Source organism: Hyla sarda, chromosome 13, assembly GCF_029499605.1.
Source record: "Hyla sarda isolate aHylSar1 chromosome 13, aHylSar1.hap1, whole genome shotgun sequence".
In the NCBI taxonomy this organism is placed as follows: Eukaryota; Metazoa; Chordata; class Amphibia; order Anura; family Hylidae; genus Hyla; species Hyla sarda.
The window spans coordinates 47,517,868-47,531,452 of record NC_079201.1 but is presented as its reverse complement, the minus strand read 5'-3'; the positions used below and the strand labels follow the sequence as shown (position 1 = coordinate 47,531,452).

At 43.9% G+C, this 13,585-nt stretch overlaps 1 protein-coding gene across 8 annotated transcripts in view; it reads right to left on the bottom strand.

Annotated features, from left to right (window-relative positions):
- The window catches only part of SEPTIN9 (septin 9), a 366,436-nt gene that overhangs the window by 58,503 nt on the left and 294,348 nt on the right, over positions 1-13,585 (bottom strand). The window contains exon 1 of one of the 8 annotated variants that reach the window (XM_056549577.1): positions 9,750-9,892. The exons of the other annotated variants lie outside the window; for them this stretch is intronic. The gene's annotated coding sequence lies outside the window, so the exon portion shown is untranslated. Of the gene's footprint in view, positions 1-9,749; positions 9,893-13,585 lie in introns of those variants that run through there. 8 annotated transcript variants of the gene reach the window in all.

Sequence of the window (13,585 nt, the reverse complement as noted above, 5' to 3'; positions counted from 1 at the left end):
CTCAGTTACTGACAACTTTCTATATGCACTATACATGATGCCTGATGAAGCTGGTTATCCAGCGAAACGCGTTGCATGCCGGGTAAAATAAATCTGCTTTTACCTTGAAGGCTTGTGCGCCAGCTCTATCCTGTGCTGTCCTGGAGGGATCTGTTTTTGCTTCACTTATATACAGAGCGCTGACAATCACAGATTGGCACTACCCACTTTACTAGTTGGCCCCGAATAAGCATAAATGACAAGCCTTTCCCCACAAAACTATATATCAGTATAGAGCCCATTCTGCTGTATAACATCATTTCTGCAGATTGGACTGCATTGTCAATGTGACAGGTTCCCTTTAAGAGTACTGGTGATCTAAAACGTATGCAAGTTGTGTGCTGGCAGTATTGTGTTACTAAGAAATAAGTAAATCTTTTGTTTTATGTATTTTGGCATGAGTTGTATTACACTGTACTGTAGTGTGGTAAACGTATAAGGGACACTGCAATAGCAGCTACTAGTCAGAGGTTAGTTTGTAATATGGAGATTCCTGCTCCTTAGGGAAGAGTTGACAGATGGGATAAGCAGAGTTCAGTTTGTCGTCAGTACATGGTTGTGCGGTGACGCAGGTGACCTGAGGAGATGCCCGAGTCAGGCAAAAAAAAAAGAGACAAGAAGCTACATGTCCTATTGAGAAGAGTCGGTCAGAAAGGTGGCAAAAATCCAAACAAGGCAGAAACTGCTGTGAAAGGTTCTGAGAAGGGCGAAGCTGCCCTGGATTTAATGACCCGCAGCCCCCCAGCCCCCCCCCCCCCCCCCCCACACACACACACACACACACACTCACACACCCACCCCCCACCACCACAAACGAAACTGACAAGTGTCATCACTATAAACCACTCTGACCAAGTAATGCCTCATCGAAGTGAAACCGACAAGCGTTGTGCAATCAAGTCTTTAACCGCCAAGAATTGTTTGAGCCTCTTCAAAGTTCATTTTTGGTTTACACAGACCTGTGTCCAAAGTATTTGCTGTTTCCCCATTGTTAAGTGGGGTCTAACCATGAGAAACCTGCCCCATCTGCCCTCCACTACTGTAATAATCTGTGACAAAATAAAGCAGTAAAGTACAATGTTCTTTACCGGGAAGTGTCCGGTTACAGGAATGTTGGACAACCTAATGCCATAAGACACCTTTATGCTTCGCGTTCATCAGATCCATGAAACATCTATGCCAGGTCTCTCCGCTTTGTAATGCAGTAACAAATGCCGCCCCCCATTACAGTGCCCCACAGTGGCTGTAACCTCACAAAGTCATGAATGGATGGTAAATAACATGCCTGATTCTTTAAAGGGGTACTCCGCCCCTAGACATCTTATCCCCTAGCCAAAGGATACGGCATAAGAGGTCTAATCACAGGGGGCACGGGCGCTGGGATCCCCCCCAGTGGTAACAGACTGGTGCAGACACCCCATCTTGCAGTGCTTTCCTATCTGACGGATGCATTTGTGCATTAGTTGTGGCCTCAGTTTTTGAATAAAAAGTTCTAGACATATGTGAACCCAACCTAAAAGTATAGCACAAGGACAGCCAACTACATGCTCCATTTCATTTAGGCAACAGTATTAAAATAGGCTCATCTAAGAGTGACTGATAATGCCGGTGCTGTACTGTAACAGTCCTTTGGGCAGTCTCCAGATGTAACTTTTCTATTTCCCATGACCAGATAATCTGACCTGGCCACGTTAGAGTAATGATGGGTGCAAGTACAATACGTGCAGTTTTATTTACTCATGGAGTGTCAAGAGACCAGACTTGACAACCGCAAACACTACAGTTCTTAACCCGTAGCTGCGTACATGACAGTCACTTCTCAGAAAGATATTCTATAACTTGCCAGTCAAACAAAACCATGACAAGTAAGCAACCCTGATCTTACCCGAGTCATTGGGGCAAGTGCAGAGACAAGGACTTCATACCTGTGCTAACAATTGCCTTATGGTCTTTTCAGTCGAGCTGAGGGACAGGCACAGACATTTTGGAAGGCAGGGCCTAAGGTTATAAAAAAAAAAAAAAAAAGGCCCACTTCACAATGTGCATTATCCCTGTACTGTGACATCACTGTGTGCATTATCCCTGTACTGTGACATCACTGCGTGTATTATTCCAGTACTGTGACATCACTGCGTGTATTATCCCTGTACTGTGACATCACTGCGTATATTATCCCTGTACTGTGACATCACTGCGTATATTATCCCTGTACTGTGACGTCACTGCGTGTATTATTCCTGTACTGTGACGTCACTGCGTGTATTATCCCTGTACTGTGACATCACTGTGTAAATTATCCCTGTACTGTGACATCACTGTGTAAATTATCCCTGTACTGTGACATCACTGTGTAAATTATCCCTGTACTGTGACATCACTGTGTAAATTATCCCTGTACTGTGACATCACTGTGTAAATTATCCCTGTACTGTGACATCACTGTGTAAATTATCCCTGTACTGTGACATCACTGTGTAAATTATCCCTGTACTGTGACATCACTGTGTAAATTATCCCTGTACTGTGACATCACTGTGTAAATTATCCCTGTACTGTGACATCACTGTGTAAATTATCCCTGTACTGTGACATCACTGTGTAAATTATCCCTGTACTGTGACATCACTGTAAATTATCCCTGTACTGTGACATCACCGTAAATTATCCCTGTACTGTGACATCACCGTAAATTACCCCTGTACTGTGACATCACTTTGGGTATTATCCCTGTGTGTATTATCCCTGCACTGTGACATCACTGTGTATTATCCCTGTACTGTGACGTCACTGTGTAAATTATCCCTGTACTGTGACGTCACTGTGTAAATTATCCCTGTACTGTGACGTCACTGTGTAAATTATCCCTGTACTGTGACGTCACTGTGTAAATTATCCCTGTACTGTGACGTCACTGTGTAAATTATCCCTGTACTGTGACGTCACTGTGTAAATTATCCCTGTACTGTGACATCACTGTGTAAATTATCCCTGTACTGTGACATCACTGTGTAAATTATCCCTGTACTGTGACATCACTGTGTAAATTATTCCTGTACTGTGACATCACTGTTTAAATTATCCCTGTACTGTGACATCACTGTGTAAATTATCCCTGTACTGTGACATCACTGTGTAAATTATCCCTGTACTGTGACATCACTGAGTAAATTATCCCTGTACTGTGACATCACTGTGTAAATTATCCCTGTACTGTGACATCACTGTGTAAATTATCCATGTACTGTGACATCACTGTGTAAATTATCCCTGTACTGTGACATCACTGTGTAAATTATCCCTGTACTGTGACATCACTGTGTAAATTATCCCTGTACTGTGACATCACTGTGTAAATTATCCCTGTACTGTGACAACACTGTAAATTATCCCTGTACTGTGACATCACCGTGTATTACCCCTGTACTGTGACATCACCGTGTATTACCCCTGTACTGTGACATCACTGTGTATTACCCCTGTACTGTGACATCACTGTGTATTACCCCTGTACTGTGACATCACTTTGGGTATTATCCCTGTGTGTATTATCCCTGCACTGTGACATCACTGTGTAAATTATCCCTGTACTGTGACATCACTGTGTAAATTATCCCTGTTCTGTGACATCACTGTTTAAATTATCCCTGTACTGTGACATCACTGTGTATTATCCCTGTACTGTGACATCACTGTGTAAATTATCCCTGTTCTGTGACATCACTGTGTAAATTATCCCTGTACTGTGACATCACTTTTCGTATTATTCCTGTGTGTATTATCCCTGTACTGTGACATCACTGTGTACATTATCAAAATAAGAAGAAATGTCAAAAGATGATTGTCCGTTACTGCTAGGCTAAGGTGAGCGGCAGCAGATGTGGTGTGGATAGTGCCGTCTCTCCTATATGTGGGACTCTGGTCTCGGTGGTGCTAAGCTTGAAGGCAGCGAGCAGAAATAGTGACAAAGAAAACAGAGCTTGCACTCACCATCCAAAGTAAATTATTTCTTCGTGTCAGGCATAACAGGCTTGTGGGGGGTGGAGGCAGGTGGGGTGGGACCGGGACAGACTGTTTCACGCCACTCGGGCGCTTCTTCCAGCCGGTATACTACTGTGTGTATCATCCCTGTACTGTGACATCACTGTGTGTATCATCCCTGTACTGTGACATCACTGTGTGTATCATCCCTGTACTGTGACATCACTGTGTGTATCATCCCTGTACTGTGACATCACTGTGTGTATCATCCCTGTACTGTGACATCACTGTGTGTATCATCCCTGTACTGTGACATCACTGTGTAAATTATTCCTGTACATTGACATCCCTGTGTGTATTATCCCTGTTCTGTGACATCACTGTGTGTATTATTCCCGTACTGTGACATCACTGTGTGTATTGTCCCTGTACTGTGACATCACTGCGTGCATTGTCCCTGTTCTGTGGCATCACTGCGTGCATTATCCCTGTTCTGTGACATCACTGTGTGCATTATCCCTGTTCTGTGACATCACTGTGTGCATTATCCCTGTACTGTGACATCACTGTGTAAATTATCCCTTTACTGTGACATCACTGTGTAAATTATCCCTGTACTGTGACATCACTGTGTAAATTATCCCTGTACTGTGACATCACTGTGTAAATAATCCCTGTACTGTGACATCACTGTGCATTATCCCTGTACTGTGACATCACTGTGTATTATTCCTGTACATTGACATCACTGTGTATTATTCCTGTACATTGACATCACTGTGTGTATTATCCCTGTACTGTGACATCACTGTGTGTATTATCCCTTCAAACGACTGTGCATATTACAGTCCAGTGATAATGTGCACGGTGACAATACAGTACATGGTTAATATGCACAGGGATTTCAAAGTACAAAGTGACATCACAGTGAAGGGATAATGCGCACGGTGATGTCACAGTACAGGGATAATGCACGCAGTAATGTCACAGTACAGGGATAATGCCCACAGTGATGTCACAGTACAGGAATAATACCCACAGTGATGTCACAGTACAGGGATAATACGCTGATGTCACAGTACAGGGATAATGCCCACAGTGATGTCACAGTACAGGGATAACACACAGTGATGTCACAGTACAGGGATAATACACAGTGATGTCACAGCACAGGGATAATACACAGTGATGTCACGGTACAGGGATAACGAACGGTGATGTCACAGTACAGGGATGTGACATCACACTGTGATGTCACAGTACAGGGACAATACACGCAGTAATGTCAGAGTACAGGGATAATATACAGTGATGTCACAGTACAGAGATAACGAACGGTGATGTCACAGTACAGGGATAATACACACAGTGATGTCACAGTACAGGGATAATTCACTGTGGTGTCACAGTACAGCACAGTCACATCATATGTTAGAAGAAATTAATAAAGTGCAACAAAAATGGTACAGATAAAAACTACAGATCATGGATGAAAAGCTGACCCTCATACAGCCCCATATATAAATAAATAAGAACGTTATACTGGTCAGAATCGAGCGTTTTGTAAACAAACTTATTTTGTCTAAAAAGTTTGAGGTTTTTCTTTAAAAGCAGTAGGATAACAAAGTCATGTAAACATGGCAATCACTTTAATCGTATTGCAAGTGATATCTCCAATACTGGGCGCTGCCAGAAACTATTTATAATCCACAATAAAAGGTATAAGGTTTGGTTTACTCCTAAAAACTTGTACAACACTTGCAGCCATTCAAAGCCGGCTTTTTCCTCCGGTATTCTAATCTCATTGACCTTCAGAATAAACAGGACATGGCAGTTTTACCATAAAGTGCACTACATAGAAACAAAGCCTCACAAAATAAGAAAACAGCGGCTTTCTTTTCCATTTCTCCACACTAATAATATTTTTAGAGCTACGCCACACAGTTTATGGTAAAATGAAAGGTGTCACTAAGTGCAAATGGTTCTGCAAAAAAAAAAAAAAAAAAAAAAAAAAAAAAAAAAAAAAACAAGCCCTTATATGGTTCTTTAGATGGAAAAATAGGACTTTTGGCTCTTAGAATGTGTGGGAGAAAAATGAAAATACAAAAAAAATAAAAAAATAAAAAAAAATAAAGGGCTTTAGGGCTTTGTTATTCTTGGGAAACAGACCCCAAATCAATCCAAAAGACCCCTCCTCGACTCCACACACTGCCTCCTATATACAGCTCCCTATGTCATCTCACACCCCCTTTATGTCCCTGGCACGTCCCTGGCCAAGCTAATAGCTTGGTCATGTTCTCCTAGGGCTGGGTGGTATACCGGTGCATACTGAATACCGAAATTTTTGTGCTGCATGATATGAATTTTAACCCATACCGCAATACCGGTTTGGCCCCTCCCCCTCGGGAATGAATGAATTATCAGCCCAGCACTGCGCTGTCCCCACATCGGGGAACTAATCCTAAGTGACCTGCGAGCGCTGTTCTGCCGCCCCCTCCAATTAATTATCAGCCCACCGCTGCCCCCATCAGGTTACTTCTCACATATCATCCGCATGCACTGCCCTCCTCGTCCTGTTTGTTGCGGCTGCGGCGCTTACACTCTATACCAGTGGTCTCCAACCTGCAGACCTCCAGATGTTGCAAAACTACAACTCCCAGCATGCCCGGACAGCCGCTGTCCGGGCATGCTGGGAGTTGTAGTTTTGCAACATCTTGAGGTCCGCAGGTTGGAGACCACTGCTCTATAGTGTGCGGTATCCCTATGCCCGGGCTGCAAAAAATAAACAAAAACTTTAACCCACCTCCCGTTGGTCAGGTACCGGCCCCACTTGTTTCCTAGGGACGGGAACGTCGGACAGCTGTCAGCCTATCACCGGCCGTAGCAATGTTCCGCCTCGGCCGGTGATAGGCTGAGCCCACTGTCCTGTAAGAAGCCGGCTTCTTACATGACAGTGCGCTCAACCTATCACCGGCCGAGGCAGGACATCGCTGCGGCCGGTGATAGGCCGACAGCTGTCCGACGTTCCCGTCCCCAGCGTAAGGCCGACGTAGGTGCGTTAAAGTTTATTTTGTTTACCTTTTGCAGCCCGGGCATAGGGATACAGCGCAGTATAGAGTGCCAGCGCCGGCGGCCGCAACAAACAGGACGAGGAGGGCAGCGCTTGCGGGTGACATGTGAGTAGTACCCCGATGGGGATGTGGGCTGATAATTAATATGGGGGGGGGGGGAGGGGGCTAGGGCATACCGGTATATACCGTGGAACCGCCAAAAGTTTAAAAAATACCGTGATACACACAGTTGGTCATACCGCCCAGCCCTATGTTCTCCTACAACCCCAACGCTGCCCCCAGAACACAGATGGTGCGCTGACATACATGTCTTGCTGTTTTCCTGTGTCTTTGGGCAAATACGCTGATATGCAGTAGATAGGTGTAGATTTATTTCTTTACTAAAACATTAAATTGTTGTGACATTTTCAACGTATAATACATATCCCCCTTATTTTGTTTTTGGGGATTGGTTATTCATAGAAACAGTCTACTGCATTATTAAATGTACTGTACATGTCCTAGACACAGCAAGGAGACAATGCTGAGGTAGGACCAGATGTTCAATGCTGTACATTCTAAATATACTGCCGGATTATTTGAAGGTCTTAAAGGGGTACTCCGGTGAAAACCTTTTTTCTTTTAAATCAACTGGTGGCAGAAAGTTAAACATATTTGTAAATTACTTCTATTAAAAAATCTTAATCCTTCCAGTACTTATTAGCTGCTGAATGCTACAGAGGAAATTCCTTTCTTTTTGGAACACTGATGACATCATGAACACAGTGCTCTCTGCTGACATCTCTGTCTAGTTTAGCAAGATGTATGCTAAGGGCAGCATGGTGGCTCAGTGGTTAGAACTGCTGCCTTGCAATGCTGGGGACTTGGGTTCAAATCCCACAAAGGACAACAATAAATAAAGTGTTATTATTATTATAATAACGTCAGCAGAGAGAACTGTGGTCGTGATGTCATCAGAGAGCATTCCAAAAAGAAAAGAATTTCCTCTGTAGTATTCAGCAGCTAATAAGTACAGGAAGGATTAAGATTTTTTAATAGAAGTAATTTACAAATATATTTAACTTTCTGCCACCAGTTGATTTAAAAGAAAAAAAGGTTTTCACCGGAGTACCCCTTTAAAAAAAAATTACAATTGGTGAAGGGGATCCAGTATAAGCTCAATTTGCGGTAATGGCCATTTGCAAATGGTTTTCATAACAGTAAAGAATGGAATGACAGCTGGAAAATGCTATTCGAAACAACTACAGGACGCCTTAATGATTGAGGTGAGCTCTTGTGCCGCTCCTCCTGGGAAGGTGCAAGGAGCATGAGCTTGTCGCTGAAGTTACGAAGGTTTGGGAGACCAGTAAGCCCACAACTTCTATAGGTTGAACTTGATGGTTATAGGTTCAACCTGATGGACTGGTCTTTTTTCAACCTCATAAACTATGTTACTATCTTAAATTAAATTAAAGGGGTATTCCAGGCAAAAACTTATTTTTATATATCAACTGGCTCCGGAAAGTTAAACAGATTTGTAAATTACTTCTATTAAAAAATCTTAATACTTCCAATAGTTATTAGCTTCTGAAGTTGAGTTGCTGTTTTCTGTCTAACTGCTTTCTGATGACTCAGGTCCCGGGAGCTGTCCAGCTCCTATGGGGATATTCTCCCATCATGCACAGCTCCCGTGACGTGACATCATCATTGAGCAGTTAGACAGAAAACTTCAGAAGTTAATAACTATTGGAAGGATTAAGATTTTTTAATAGAAGTAATTTACAAATCTGTTTAACTTTCCGGAGCCAGTTGATATATATAAAAACGTTTTTGCCTGGAATACCCCTTTAACAGTTTTTTTTGCTTTTTGTTTAGGCTTAAAATACGGACCAAAGCATACCAAACCGTTAAAAATGGCTGATATTTTCAGTATTTTTTTGTTTTGTGTATTTGTTTAGGCTTAATATATGGACCTAAAAATTGAGTGCGCAACCAGCCTCAGAATGTCTCACTGGCCTGTAGGTAGAAGATTAGCTGGGGTTATAGTGTTTCTGAAGAGGGTTGTGTGCAGAAATACATTGATGACATAAACCCTTGGGGCAACACAAATGGTCACAGAGTTAGAAATTCATAAGAAAACATGTTTGCCTGTGTTCAAGAAGTTGCAAGAATAAGATTTAATTCCAACAATCCTGCAAAGATGGCAAATAGCTAAAAAAAACAAAAAAACAAAAAAAACACTAACTCGGATGGGCAGTATACCCTTTACTAAGAGAGTTTGATATACATGACTCTTGTAAACACCCAAGTACAAGGCCTGAAGTAACACCATCTAAAGACCAACAATGGTGACCTTTCCTTATCCTACGCCAGCTGGTCCAGGAGAGGATGTGCTGGGGAGGAAGGGAACGAGAGGCTTGCCCTGGGGAGGAAGGGAATGAGAGGCTTGCCCTGGGGAGGAAGGGAACGAGAGGCTTGCCCTGGGGAGGAAGGGAACGAGAGGCTTGCCCTGGGGAAGGAAGAATAAAAAGGCCCTTGGGGGGAGAACTTGTAGGCAGAGGGGACACACAGCAGGGAGGTTTATCACTTCCTTATACAGGCCTGTGAAACTTTATAGATATAAGTGCAAACATGTGTTCAGAGGTAGCGGCGATCTTTGTATATCTATACATTCGTACATACCAGACTTAAAGGAGAAGAAAGAAATGCTACAGAACAGCCTGTGGGGTGACCAAAGCAGTGAGGAGATCCTGATGTCTCAACATAATGAAGAGAACTAGAACATGAGCTTCTTGTTAGACCTTTATGTACACAATTTTAGGACAATATATTTTTCAATATATAGATTTATCAAACCCTGTCCAGAGGAAAAGTTGCCCAGTTGCCCATAGCAACCAATCAGATTGCTTCTTTCATTTTGCAGAGGCCTTGTTAAAAAAAAAAAAAAAAAAAAAAAAAAAAAAAGAAATGAAAGAAGCGACCTGATTGGTTGCTATGGGCAACTCAGCAACTTTTCCTCTGGACATGTGTCAGGCCCAAGGCCTGATTATGGAATCATACATGTGTATTATAATTGTACTTGTGTATAATGTATAATCTGGGACATGGGTGAGGGTTCAGACTGTGTGTATTACAGTTTTCTTGGGGTGGGGGGGAGGGGGGGTCTGTCTATCTGTGTTATACCTCCTTTAAAGTCAGGCACTCTGGCCATCATAAAACAAACTAAGATAAGGGACCAGGAAAGAGGGATGCCCCCCCTCAAATTAATTCCCTCTTCCCCCCTAAAAAGTCACTAAAAGGGTACATTCAGACGAGCGGATTTACAGCGCGTATTTCGCGGCGGATCAGCCGCTGAAGGACCTCTGCGTGCGGACTTTACATGTGCCTGCTCGGAGCGGCAATATGCCGCTACGAGCAGACACTGCGATGTACGAGTCGCCGCGCGCATGCGCAGTATACTCGCACATCGCGGCAGCTCTCGGCCTAGCTCATAGAGCAGGGGGAGCGTCCGCCATGTGTGCGAGTACGCCACGCAAGTGCAATGACTCGCACATCGCTTCAGTGTGTCTGCATGTAGCAGCGTATTGCCCCTCCGAGCAGGCACATGTAAGGCAGCATACAGAGGTCCTTCAGCAGCGGATCCGCAGCGTAAAATACGTACCCTAAAACCGAGATGCTGGACAAATCTTTGTTCAAGCCTGGGGCAAAAGCTGACAAGACATCCTAAGATACAGCTGGACTCTCACTCATAAGGACTGCTATACCATTATGCTGTAAGGACTTTTTTTGTTTTCTGAACTTGTCTTGCCAAACTCATATTTTTGTACCTCTATGTCATTTGTTTATTTTATACATAGCACTGTGATACCTTTTTATCAGATTAAATGTTTAATTAATCCGCTCTGGTCTTTTATCTCTAAGTATAGGAGCTCAGCTTTCTGAAGGAAGCTCTGGTGAAACACGTTTATCAAAGTGTTAATTTGGTGACTTGCTGAGACTAGTAGTGGTTACCCAGAGGTCTGGTGGCTTTAACCCTTGCACTATCACACTCTCTCTTGCGTCTTGGCTGGACCGATAGGGTGTTATCGTGACAACAGGTTTTGATAAATCTCCCCCAATATTCCCACTCTAGATTTTGTGACCAAAAACAGGACCGCACACAAAAAAAGGAAAGTGTTACTAACAGGACAATTATTCTACTTCCCTTTACTGGGATCAGATTCCTATTTTGGAATAAAGTATAAACGTAGCAACGTGGTTGCTTATCTACTGGGATCCATCGGATTTAGTCACTCCCTGACCAATAGACTTGCTCCATTTTTAGGTCCATTTCCCTTTATTGCAACAATGACTTTATGTTAACAAGTTTACATGTAAAATATCCTATATAACCAAAATATACCTATGTGTGATTAGGGTAGGTGCCTTAATGGTGCCAGGATCTGTACATGTAAACCCGCGTCTAAAGTCACATGGAATCCCTACTATAAAGCGGTGGGCTCTCTGTGTGATATGGCATCATAAGATCCTGCCCCCCCCTATGAGTCTGACAATCAATCTTGGCACATCTTTATACGGAAGTAGAGTATGGGTCATTTTACATGGGCAGACAGCTACCCAATATGAGCATAGACCAACTATGTACAAGTCAATCGGCACCGTTTAGGGTCCACTTAGATGGACCGATCCATACCCGATAAAAGCGCAGATCTAGCATCATCTTTTAATGCTGGCTAAGTGAGGGTACAGCCAGAGCAGAATGAAAGATCACTGGATCGTCCCTGCTGTCCTCCAATAACACCGTCGTCACCCCCCCCCCCCCCCCGGTTTATGCAGAGAAACGTGCAGCCAGGCAACAATTTTAAGGGTCGCACAATCGCGATGTGCTAAATGGCCGATAAGTATCCTGTTAAAATAAAATGTTCTTTATGTTAGCTGATTCCATGATTTTGCCAAAACCCACTTAGGAGCTTTTGCCGGGAACGCGCTTTAAATTTTTTTTCCTTATATGAAGATCAAATCCTGTGCTGGGTTAACAAAAATGTTACACACAGACAGGAACATGTAGCACAGATATGAGAGTACAATGCTGCAACATCTCCCAACAGAAGTCATTGGGAAACTGCTTTTCTAACTGAAGTTTCCTTTTGTTGGCCAGATGTGCTAGGACTGGAATTCAGAGACAATTGGGAACTTTAAGGGCCCATTCATACTACGTATTTTCTGAGTGGAATTTTGCTTAAAAACCAAGCTGGTGCAGCAGCCTCCCATTGTACTGCAACATTCACGCTACAGAATTTCTGAACCCCAGACTCAAAAGAATGAACATGTGAATGTTTATTCTTTCGTTGAACAAAATTTGTTCTGAAGGCATCTCTGAGCGGCCCTAGCGCCAGCTGAAATCTCGGCCTGGAAATTCTGTAGTGTGAATGATGTATGTATGTCAAGCAATCACCGTGAATTTACAGATCTAAAATCTCCTTATGAAAAAAACAAACAGTGCATTCGGAAATTTTTCACATTTTGTTTAGGGATCGACCGATTATCGGATTGGCCGATATTATCGTCCGATATTCACGATTTTGTAAGTTATCGGTATCGGCATCTAACCTTGCCGATAATGTGTCTTGCCCGCGACGCCCGGGCCCGGAGAACGGTGCTGCTGGCTGCTGTTTTGCATCTCCCACACAGCCACAGCAGCCCTGTAAGAGAACCGCAGTGGCTGCCTGGGAGAGGTGCTAGGAACTTCGGCATGGCGTTGCTGCGCTTAGACGTGAGGTAACGTCACCGTGGGGGTGATGTGACCTCACGTCTAAGCGCAGCAACGCCACGTCGGAGTTCACTGTTCACTCGTACAGGGCCCCGCTTGTCCTCAGGGCACAGGGCCCCGCTTGTCCTCAGGGCACAGGGCCCCGCTTGTCCTCAGGGCACAGGGCCCCGCTTGTCCTCAGGGCACAGGGCCCCGCTTGTCCTCAGGGCACAGGGCCCCGCTTGTCCTCAGGGCACAGGGCCCCGCTTGTCCTCAGGGCACAGGGCCCCGCTTGTCCTCAGGGCACAGGGCCCCGCTTGTCCTCAGGGCACAGGGCCCCGCTTGTCCTCAGGGCACAGGGCCCCTCTATACATTGGTCTCATGTAGCTACAAATAGTAACAGAACACAACTGTAATGCTCTGGGCCAGGAAATGATAAAAGCAAGAGAACCATCTTAAAGTTGCCCCAATGTGTCCTTGAGGATTTTAAAACAACTGCATTGTTACCATTTGGTCGTCAAACGAATCCTCCCCCTCCTTACAGAACAAGACCAAGGCTTCTCCGTTCACATCTCTGATAAGAAGTGTTCTTATACAGCCAGCAAAGTTTCCAGTGTTAAATAATTCACATCATTCAAGTGGCTAACACTTTCCCAGCACAATAACTGCGGGATTTGCTACGGTAAATTTTTCCCACCAGTCCTCTACTGCGCCCCCCTGAGATGAGTTGTCAGCTTGCAACTTATACTCCCTCCCAAGACAACACATG